The sequence below is a fragment of the Rhea americana genome, unplaced genomic scaffold (assembly GCF_003343005.1).
Source record: "Rhea americana isolate MKP2758 unplaced genomic scaffold, rheAme1 scaffold_129, whole genome shotgun sequence".
NCBI lineage: Eukaryota > Metazoa > Chordata > Aves > Rheiformes > Rheidae > Rhea > Rhea americana.
Genome location: NW_028185361.1, coordinates 1,639,766 through 1,649,946, shown reverse-complemented (window position 1 = coordinate 1,649,946; position 10,181 = coordinate 1,639,766). Strand labels below are relative to the sequence as shown.

The 10,181-nt window shown below is 35.7% G+C and overlaps 1 long non-coding RNA gene across 1 annotated transcript; it reads left to right on the top strand.

Moving 5' to 3' along the window:
• The first annotated feature begins 881 nt into the window (after positions 1 to 881).
• Positions 882 to 2,058, top strand: LOC146600060 (uncharacterized). The gene is made up of 2 exons (XR_014898373.1): positions 882 to 1,008; positions 1,854 to 2,058. It is a non-coding gene; the product is annotated as an uncharacterized LOC146600060 (long non-coding RNA).
• Positions 2,059 to 10,181: the final 8,123 nt, after the last annotated feature.

The window sequence follows — 10,181 nt, the reverse complement described above, 5'->3', positions numbered from 1 at the left end:
TATAGCTGAAGGAATTAAGGTGCAAGAAGTTTCAGTTACCTACTCAAGGTAGTAAAGAAAGTCAAAACATTTATTTTGGATGATTTGCTAGTTCACTGGTCATCTTTTCTCCAACAAGATTAGACCCTTTGACATTCAAGACCTTTCTAGATTAAAGTTTCTCCTTCCCCTGAGCTCAGTTCCAATTTCTGTCAGATTTTTTTCTATAGCTTTAGCTAGTCAGAGACCATCTGTAGTGTTGTACATGCATTCTGGAATGTGTTACAGATTATCCCCTGTAACATTTCATAGTGTTTTACCCCAGTGAGTCTCAGTGTTTTTCAGTTGTCTTAGCACACTGCCATTTGTTTTCATATTGCTCCAGTCAAAAATGATTGCCTTGAAAAGTTAGTTGTTTGCATTATGGCCTCATCTTTTTCCCATATCCAGTTTAACTGCTTTAGTCTGGAACTTGAATTGTTAATGGGATTTTACTTCTTTTATGATGGTATCTTACAATGAACTTTTGTGCACTAAGCTTGCTTTCATAAATGAGTCTAATAAATAAAATGTTCCAGTCATAGCTAATACTGATGGGTGGGTCAGTATCTTAAGAGAAACAAAATGAGCGTCAAATGTAATACTGCATGGCAAATCACCAACACTATCATGTCCAGTCTTGAAAGACTGCTAAGACTTCACTATTTTTAGCAGAATTCTTTTTGCACTATTTACGCCTTACTTAAAGGGCTTAAGATGGATGTTGCAACCTAAGCTGAATACAGTACAGAACATTAAAACTGACTTTAAAGTCTTGCATAATGATTCATCATACATCATAACTTTTTTCATGTATGTGCTATTTCTTTTATCATTGCTTCAAACATTAAAATACCATTTGATGTTTGTGTCAAGAGAGAGAAGAGAAGGCAGAAGAGTTGGCAGCCTGACCCTTACCTTTCTTCCAAAGAAGGAAGAGACCCACTTTTAGATTTTGGCCTCTCCTAGCAGAAGATTCTCTAACTACAGGTACTTAGTCAATCTTGTTTGAGCTTCAGCCTAATTCTAAACTTCACATCCAAAGATCTAGGTAGGAACTCTTACTGCTACTTAATACCAATACTTTACTTTGGATATACACTAGTATTTATTTTTCTTTCACACGTTGCACTTGTGGGCATTTGAAAAACCAGGTGAAGACTTTGTTCTAGGCATTGATTAAAATCTGAAAAAATGGAGAAAGTAGGAGATGCAAATACTATGTCCAAAATCCAATTTTCTTTTTAAAGGTCTTTTTCCTCCACTCACTTCTGTCTCTGGATCATAAGTCAAATAACATTTGGAATTGACGATACTGCCCAGATAGAACTCTGAATTCTCTTTCTCTTCTTTGGCTGTACCACTTTTAATTCATGTGAATTCAAATCCAAAGAGTGTGGACTGGTCTTGAACCAATCTGTCCAAGCTTGTAGATGTTCTAGTTATATTTTCTGAATTAAAATACTAAATTGACCTCACAATTAGACACAGACACACAGACACAAACACACTCTCCCTCACTCTCTCTCTCTCTCTCTCTGAAGAAAAGGAATTTGTTCCACGTGTGTATGGATGGATGAGGAGAAAAAAGGAAATAGTGAACCGTTAGCTAATTTTTAAATGTTCAAAATATTTTAGAGTCATTTCAAAATTCAAACATGGATCAGCATTCCTAACTCTTACAGTTAATGAGCTTCAGTTACGTAGGGCAAGAGAGTCTTTCATTATATATGACTACAAGGATAGAAAATATGACTCTGCTATGAAAGTTAATTTACAAATATACTTAAATTAGAGAAACTCTTCTATAATCCACCCTATTCGTCTTGTAACAGAAAACTTCTCTCAACTAAGCAGAGCTGTGTATGTCAAGAACAAAGGAAAAACTGTAAGGAAGTCATGAAGGAAGTTACTTGAAGGACTGCAAGAAACATGACTGTGACATACTGTCCCCATAAGGCTGGCTGTTCTTGGACTATGGCAGTGAGTCTGTAAACACTGATTTTTCCCTTCATAAAATTATGCTGTGTGTGGTCAAAACTTTAATTGAACCCTTTATTTCTGATTTCTTGGTGCATCTAAAACCTTGCGCGTGCTTGTATCCTCTGCCCTACAACTTCTGTTAACCACCACTGTGTACACACAAAAGATGTTTATTTGATTTACATAAGTAAATAAAGTTGGTTGCAGTCTGAAAGAATAGAATGATTGCTCTTACAATCAGAACACCATCATTTACAGTGTTGTAGTATTCAGCAGCTTCAAAACCACATTACAGTAGTTGCTCCAAAAAATAGAAGCTACATAATAAAAACACAGCCCTTCTCTGAAAAACATCTTCAAAGCTTGCCTCAGAGCAAGACAGTAACTTTGTATCACAGATCATTGTAATGAAGTAAAGTTTCTTTGGCCTGATCCGTTAGAATTTTCTCCATTAGGGCCAGTCAGTGGATGTTGCACTGGTAGCATGGCATGTGCGTTAACTACTGAAGAAGCAATGCCAAAAGCTGGTAGATAAGAGATAAGACAACTACTAGAAAATCAAGATGTCAGCAGCAGTTCTTTGAAATCTTCAATTCAATGTCATGAATAGCAAATAAAATACCTGAAGTATCAGCTTCACTACTCTATAACTGAATGGTCCCTGAATTAACTGAATTTTCAAATACAGGTGCCTAGCACCTACAGTTCTGTGGGTTTTTTGATGGTGTGGGAAGTACATTAATCCAAGCTTTATTGTCTGTGCCTCCCATAACATTATCGCTATTTCCTGTTTCAGCCCTTTATTTAATAAGATAGGATAGGTTGGAGTTTGAATATATTTCTTTATTTTTCTGAAAGTTTAAAGAATGATTGAAATACAGTCCAAGTCACATTTTTATAGGGAAGCTGGAAAGTTACTGTCTGTATTCTTCCAACTCATTTCAAATATTCCTCTTAAAAGACAAAAAGTATTTCCTCATAATTTCTTTAGCTTTTTTGTAGTCTGCCTTTTTCCTTTAAAAATCAACCATGCATGCACACATGCACATACATGTGCATGAACATGCACACAAACACACATGCACACAAATATTTACATAGTAGTTTGTAGGAGATGTTGATAAAAGTGGGAACTGGAAGAAATCCTATATATTAGAGAAGGATAATCTTTAATGTGTGTGCTACTTTTATGCAGAGGAAACATACAGACATCTGGTCCTGCATGTATAGTTTCAGGAGGCATTTGTTCAAGAAATATGTTATAGAAGCATACCAATGGATACCTTTTTTCAGACTCCAGAGGAAAATGCTATTAATCTAGAGAGCAACTTGCTAAGAATACCTCATTTTGGAAGAGAGGCATCAAAATGAATATATATTGCATTACTATAGCTCTCGTAATACAATATATGCCTTATCCAAAACAATTTTACTCATCTCCAGCCTTAAAGTCACTTTATGATATTAATGCTAGGCTAATAATTTAAGTTCTAAATTTAATCATTGATGCCAGAATGGCATTATGTCTCAAAATGGGAGACTAGAGGTCCTGAGATTTCATCCAGGTCCAAGCCTTTGCAAAGCCATGAATTAAAAATAAAATACAGGCTGCAGATAGTCAGTTGAAGATGAAGTATATACCTCTGTTTGTCATATACAGGACTAATCCTACATGGTTTCTGTCTCCTGCTCACCGTCATCACTACCCACTCATTTTACATGAGAACCTGGTTTTCATGTAAAAAGCTCAACACTGGTAAGTCATTGCTAATTTGTATTGACATATTTTGTTTTTCTTGCTTTGCATCTTTTGAGATCTTTGGATAAAAGGTGCTGTAAGAGCTGTATGTTTGATCTATGGGCAAAAGCAKGGAATCAAACTCAGATCTTTTGCACTGTCTTGCAGAGAGCTAACCACAATAAAGATATTTGGCTGGCCTAGAACTAGCATGTGATACTTAAGTCATTTCCAGACTAGGGATTTCTTAAATCACTATATTCTCATGAAGCAACAATTTTTGGACTGAGGGCAGGATGATTGTTTTGTCTTCTTGTAAATCTTTTCAGATACTGGTTGTGATTACAGTATGAAGTAAAAGATCTCTCCAGTGTGATACTCACTAAATCCATCTCACATCACAGCCAAAATTAGAAACCATTGAAACTGGTAACAGAACTGTCTGTTTAGAGTAGGAAAGTATTTGTTTACASAGATGAATTTACATAAGCAACAAGAGCAAAAGAAGCACTCTTGTCAAAACCAAATGGCAGAACTAGACAACTTTCAGATCCGGGCTACCCAAAGATACCTAACCCTTTAAGTGCTGACAGATGTGACAGGATAAATTAATTCTTCTCATGCAGACAGTAGTGGTCATCTGATACAGAATCTGAGTTTTCCTTAAAAAGCATCTGAAATTGTTTACAATAGCCTTTATTTATATGGAGCCTGAAGAATGAAGACACTTTCAAGCCACCTAGAAAATACAAACAAACGTAACACAGATGAATATTTGGATTTTTAGATTAAATTTGGTAGTTACTTTCACAGCATTGTGTAATTTCACCCTATGTTTTAATGCAGAATTCCTTCAGGCAACATTTGATAGGGAATGGATATACTTCATCCCCTCTAATAATGTGTTTTGATGTTCTTACGTTTTGTGAGCTTACCTCAATCATTTGTCATTAAAATCAGTTCTACTGGCAGTAAGATTTCCATGCTGAGAAGTAGGAAGGAAAATAGTTATGATTAAAGAGACATACAGCTGCTATTACTGACCCTGACTAGTTTATTTTGGACACTCTAGATAATGATTTTTTTGGTAAAAGCTTGGGAGTATGCTTGAAAAAACAGGTCTCCAGCAAGGGGTGGAGAAGGCCCCATTTGTTATCTGATTCTATCTGCTGTTCAGGCTATGTAGCCTTGAGATAAATGGCAAGATTTAAAACTTTTTTTTCTTTTTATTTATCCATATGTTAGTGGGAAACGTAGGAGATACTTATTTTGATATACCCAAGTGTATGATTAGCGTTTAAGGGACCACAAACAAGTTGAGATCCAGTCCTGTCCTACACTTCAGAAGAATTTTCAGGCTCTAAATATTCTTGTTACTGTATTTTTCCTGGTTTATTAAAAGAAATTCTCTCTTTGGTTTCACTCATTAACATTGATAAAAGGACAAAGTAAATGGAAATAGACCATATGCAAAACTCCATCAAATGCACCATATGAAGAAAAAACACTATTTGATTTCTTTTCTTTCAGAAGTAACTTAAAATCCCAAGAGCAAGTGGTTAAGGAATTTTTGAACACTTTACAGAGCTTTATATTGATATTATCTGATAATGCATTTTGCATTATGATCCTTAGCAGATCATCCACATATGGAAATTATATTGGCATTTAATAAAATATAAGCAAATAATACAAAGAGTGCTTTTTGACACCAGTTAGTCAATCCTCTGTGCTTTGTAACATGACATCACACCTGTCCTTCTAGGTAGAGTCCACCTGATTCAATTAGTTCCTTTTCTGCACTTTCCTTTTTTGTCACTTTTACTTTTCATCCCACTGCATAATCTGTTTCATAAGTCCTCAGAATTGCTTGTCCTAATACACTTGTCTTTGAGTACTGATGTAATGCTTAATTAAATGCTTCATCTTGTTTTTCTTGTTCTGCCATTTTATCACCTGATCATTGGCTTCCACTTCACCAGTCACTATATATACTATCTATACTATAGCTATATACTATATAAACTATATACAGCTGTCTTCTCTGGCTCACTGCACTTCTTTGCTGCTCTCTATATGAGATAGTAAAATCTCCAAAGACTAACAGCATTCAGTGCTACTTCTCTGTTAACTCTTCAGCCCTTCATCTTTCACTTTCCCTTCCTCATCCTGAAAACAGAATTCCTTCATGAATTAAAATAGAGAAAATGAGGTGATACTCAGAACAAAAAAAATTGACAAGGATTATTAATTATGACAATCATTTTCCACATATAATAGTTCATGAGACATATGTTGCATCAGTATACTTGTTTCTTTGAGTGTTTAGTAGCAAACATGCTTTCTGGATCAAAGATGCTGTCATATTATGTAGATCATGAATTCTTTATATCAACAGAAGTACTTTTCAAGATTTTTTTTAACATATTAACAAAGGTACTATTCACAACTAGAATTATGTACCAGATCTGGAAATAGGAGAGGCAACTGCCTCTGTAGAGGAGGACTATCTAGTGGAGTTCCCTAGAGATTCCTGGGAAATCTGGGTTCAATTCTGTTTTCCTTCTTATACTTTTTGTGTGACCTTGGCAAAGTTGCAGCTTCTTTGTGATTTAGTTTCTCCTGTGTAAAATGGATGTTGTAACAAGTTTCCAACTTAAAGGATTGTAGAGATGTGCAGTCAGCTAAAAGTCTGAGGTGAAGATAGTGTTCATTAAATGTACTCCATTGGCATAGAGCAGCTTTTGGCAAAAAGAAAACAGTTCATCTGTACAGGAAACCAAGCTTTCTTAGGACTGTGGAATTCTGTGCAAATCTTACAACTTCTGCTCCAAATACAAAGTGCATTTCCTGACTGTGTCTAAACATGTAGCAGGATAAATGGTTATCTAGTTTCAGAAATATTCCAAAACACTACATTGTACACTTCGCTGCTGCTAGGAAGAGGCTAAGAGAACATGACAGATATAAATTACAACCAAATAAAGTCTGTGAAATCCACTGTTAAAGATAATTTTTTGAACATGTAGAACAAATAAACGTAAGAACTTGCACATGAAATAAACATGAATGGACAACAGTGATACACAGTCTCTGTCACTTATACTTAACTTTCACTTCATATGTCACTTTTGTAAATAAAATGCAGTATTTAATCACTCTAGTTCTATGCAGTATATTGATCATTTTCCACAATGTAGTGTATACATATATTTTCCATTCTGCTTTACAGAGTATGGTCATCTGTCTTGCAAATCTTTCATGCAGTTTTTGTACAGTATCATTTTCCACCATAATCTCACTTGCCTACCACCAAATACCTTTCTTTCATTTGATTCCAAAGCAGTCTTTGGAGCTATTAAATTTCATTGTCATTTAGTTCTATACATGGAAGAAATACTTCCTTTAAGGTTTTAACAGCATGAAAAAACTGCACTAAATACAACATAGTTACTACCGAAGAGCAATCAAAAAATTTTGCTTTGGAGAAGTAGCATGCACAACACTAGTAACTGCATAGTGTAGTGGAAGAAAACATGATAACAATCATAATGTTTATGCACATTTTTTCTAAAATGGGTTCTCATTTTCTGTGTGGATGCTTCTTCCTGAAAGAGTGCTCCTAAAAATATTCAAATGCAAATGACAAATTGCAAGCCTCTCTAACATGTGGGAACAAAAAAGGCTTCTGATCAATAATTACATCAACTGTGTAGGTTTTGGTCTATTTGTTTTAGATTATTTCAAAACATGACCTACTGTGAAAAGGCATCACTGCTTTGCGGCAACTGGAAGTGCTGTAATGAACCTTGCAGGTCATTACAGAACCTCCTTCCTTATTTTATGAAAACTATTTATAGAGTATTCTGAGAAGGTACCAGCTATGTTGTGGACACTACCAGTTAACCAAACTGGAGGAAGAATCTGGACATAGAGGAATTCAGCACCAGCGAAGGAAAAATCTGCAGAGCAACAGATCGTGAGTGGCTAGAAAGAGTAGAGAAATATTGACAGAAACAATCAAAGGTGAAGTTAGAAAAGTGGCCAGCCTCAACGGAGTGAAGAAAAGCAGCCTGTCAGGAAGACAGCTGGTACTGTTACATGGCAAAGATGGGAAGGAGTCACAGACAAGACACTGAGAGGCAAATACTTCACCTACTGAGACTATTGCTGGCAGGAAGAATAGCAGATTGGACAGCTACAGGGACACTCACAGGGGAAACCTGTAGAGAAAAAACAACATGGAGGAACAGTGAGAAATATTAGCCTGTTGTTCAGGGAAGCTGAATTCACAGAAGTTAGATGCTCATTAAATATCAGAGCAAAAAAAACAGTATAGGGAGAGCAAGGAGTTGCCCCAAAGACATGCAGGAAAAACTGCACAGAATACCAGAGCAGAAGAAGGTCAGTCCTACAAAAATAGAGACCTAGAGAAGGCTCAGCTTCAGAGGCACCCAAAATACTAGGTAGAGAAGCCCATGGTTGGATATCTTTTGGACTGCCTATGTAGGAACTGAAAATACCTAGAAAGGTTAGAAAATAGTATTCTAATTTAATAAATTATTTAATTATTAGAAATCTGTCAAATCTCATGCAAAATTATGAATGACAGCTGCAAGGTAAAACAAGAATCAGGATTTTACTACTGAAGATACCTCTGACCTACTCTTCATGAAGTAAATTTCTATTGACTGTGAAGCCTGGGATCTGAAAGGCCTAGTCTTGATAAATCTCTGATTTCCTGGTTAAAGCTTTATTACCTTTTCTACCACTGCATTGAAAATATTTGTTTTCTTGGACACACTCAGAACAGTTAGTCTCTATTCAGAATAAATAGTAAGAAAATTGATAACAAGGGTTTTTTTCCAGCTATTTGTACAAGATTTTCAGGGAGTTTTGAAAGATACTTTGACTGTGAACATCTGTAGCTATGGCCATCAGTTCAGCTACTACGTAATTGCTGTATCTGGCATATCTTTCCGTGTATCAGCAATGTTACACTCATTTTAGAATACAGAAGTTAAAGAATATTAGAAAAGAAGAGGAGATTCCTCACTTTTCAGTGAGTGTTTCTCACAAATTTTATAGGGCAAAATGACATGCCATCAATTTACGTGGGAGGACAGGACAAGGAAAACAATGGTGATGGCAGAAAAAAGGAAGTGTGGAATAAGTCTACACAGCAGACTTATGGGCAAATGTGAAAACATACATGTATGTTCAAGAAGAAAAGCACAGGCAATAAAATCTCTTTTATTCCTGTGATCTTTTTTCTGTTTCCTCTTGATACTGGCTAGAAACAGTGAATAAAGAGATGTAGCCATACAGCCTCTTTCCAGTGGAAAGGAGGAAAGACAAAAGGGGACATCTTTAGATTTAAGTACAAAATCACATAGCTTAACGGCCCCCAAGGGAATAAATTTCTTACAGAGGCAAAGAAGTTTCTGTTTCTCACATCAAAAACTAACAAATGGGGGAGTAACAGAGGCTCCTGAGAGAGGCTGGAAAGCTGAGACCCCAAATAAGCACTATCCATACCTCTCAGGGAGAAGTAAAGATCATTCAATCCAGTGTGCCAAAGTGTTTATAGCTTACATTTCATGTTTCTCCTTTATTCTGTGCTGAGGCTTTTGCCAAATCCCTTTAAACATTAAAAATATTAAACACATTCTGTACTTGCTTGAAAGACTGCACAACAGTGGAGAATACAAATTCAACATGGATACTAAGTTTTTCTTGTACGTACAACAGTCATATACAATGATGACCAGTAATTRTTGAGCTATAGTACTACACACAAGCTCCTTCATGTGAAATGAATTAATTGATTTATTAGTAGCAAAATAGGTGGGTCAGGCTAATTAAGAAGCTGATCGCTAATTTCCAGCACTGGAGACAACAATAGGTAGTAGTTGTAGAAGTAATAGATTCAGCTTGTTTTTATCAACTGCATAAACTGTTAGATAGTTAAGGGGGGAAAAAAAGAGGGAAGCAAAAAGTTGTAAATTAAAGATGGAAGTATAACTAATGGTAGGATGCATTCAGAAAAGGCAAGAGTAACTAGTCTTGCAGAAAACCTTTTCGTTCCCCAATAATCTAGTTTAAAGATTCAGAATGTCTTTCATTTAGATTTTCAGTTCTCTTTTTATTTCAATCTCTGGTATAATGGATAACGTCAGGTAATTTGGTTGTTGGATTTTGGTACTTTTTACAAAACCCCAAACCTCACCATGCAATAGAATAGAATAGAAGTATTGGGRGTTGTAAAACTTAAGATTTAAACTTGATATTTAGAGGCATTTAAGAGTGAATGTTTCTCTATTGTGCTCAACAAACCCTGTAGCTATAGGCTTGTTTATAAAAACTCCAAAATGGGACCAAGAGATTGTTATTGCACACTGTTTGATTGAACAAATGCTATGGAGGAAAAGCTCGATGGGAA